Source organism: Urocitellus parryii, chromosome 8, assembly GCF_045843805.1.
Source record: "Urocitellus parryii isolate mUroPar1 chromosome 8, mUroPar1.hap1, whole genome shotgun sequence".
Classification (NCBI taxonomy): Eukaryota; Metazoa; Chordata; class Mammalia; order Rodentia; family Sciuridae; genus Urocitellus; species Urocitellus parryii.
In genome coordinates this window covers 56,971,057-56,972,660 of record NC_135538.1, presented here as the reverse complement: position 1 = coordinate 56,972,660, position 1,604 = coordinate 56,971,057, and positions in this window count along the sequence as shown.

The window sequence follows — 1,604 nt, the reverse complement described above, 5'->3', positions numbered from 1 at the left end:
ATGTAAGGGCAAGACAGAAGTATATTCAGACATAAAAGGACTGAGAAATTTTATATATTTTGTATCCTTTTCACAAAAACCAGGAAGAGGGGTAAAGCAGATCTGCACATTTGAACATGAAAATATCTGTCATTCCTCTTCCTAGGAAACTTATAGTTAGGCAAACAGAAAGCACTTATCATTTGTGTGACAATTTATTTAGTGTCCACTTCCTACAAACATGAACAGATTCAAGTAATTCCAAAGATCAACAAGTGTTTATAGAAAATGCATTCCAATGACATCAGTTGGTGACAGGTAGGGGGGATATTGCAATGAACCAGACAGAGTCCCTGAATTTGAAGAACTCAACATAAACAAAGGATGGTTTGAGGGGTACTATAGGCTCCAATCTCAACTAATCCCCACACCTACCCTCACTACAAGGATTCTGATTTTATTTGTATTAGGAAGACAAAACTTTAAGCCCCTGACATATCCACCCCTTCAAAGAAATTGTTGGCCCAAGCCTGTCCTGTATAAAAATGTAGATAGAATTAAGAGAGCTTAAAGTCCATTGGATATGGACAGGCAATTAACTAACATTATGTAATTCACTACACATGTCTGGGTGGTGAGGGAAGGGGACCTTAGTTAGTATTAGATCATTTATGTTGTTGCTATATTAAGTGGAAGATCAAAATGTTATGGGCCAGGCTGTGCAATATTGCTTCAAAGTAAAAGATAAAAAGAATAAATCCCATTTTTCCCCATAATGTATTTTGATGTTGTGAATTGTATTTTTAAATTTGTGAAAGTATTTAAAATTTCCACATTTTTTCATAGAGTTATATATACCAAAATCTCTTTTGGAAGAACATGTTTCTTTTTACCAAGTTCAAACAAGCCCCAGGATAGTACATATTATTAAGATAAGACCAAACACATCATTTTTTTTCTGAATGCTTTTCATAAACTTTATGGCCAGATATTTTGCAGAAGGCTCGGTGGCTTAAAAATAGAAAATTTCTTCCAGAGATAGCTAAAGAAAGATTTGAGATGAACAAGGTTAACCGTTCTTTTGTGGGTCACAGCACTGATGTGCTTCAGCCTCAGAGCAGGGCTGAACTTTTAATCATTGACTCAATCAGTTCCCATTTCTTTCTTTTCTCCAATGTCCATCAGCTGAGTTCATTTGAGCACATTGGTTTATTAACTTATGGACCCAGATCTGGTAAATTAATTTGCTGGCTTCTCCTAGTCTTTTCACACTAAATATTTCAGTTTAATTAGAGAATGGGGAAAGTGATGCTACCCATAGCTGAAGAAAAACAGTTATTAACCCAAAACCCAGACCTCTCTTCCTCCATGCTAAGAGAATCTGTGCTGTTTAGGCATCCTGTCATCTCTTTATATACTGGTACTCAGGAGAGGGGTCCCCATTATTGCCTAAGTTTCCTATTCCCGTTGCCAAGGATTCACTTGAACATGAGCATATGATACAATTCGGGTTACTGTGATGTGTAGGAAATCTCAAGAAAGCTCTCTGCTCATTAACAGAAAAAAAGACAAGGTTGAGGATAAACATCTATTGCTGGGGGCCATATTTCCACGATGATCTCCTG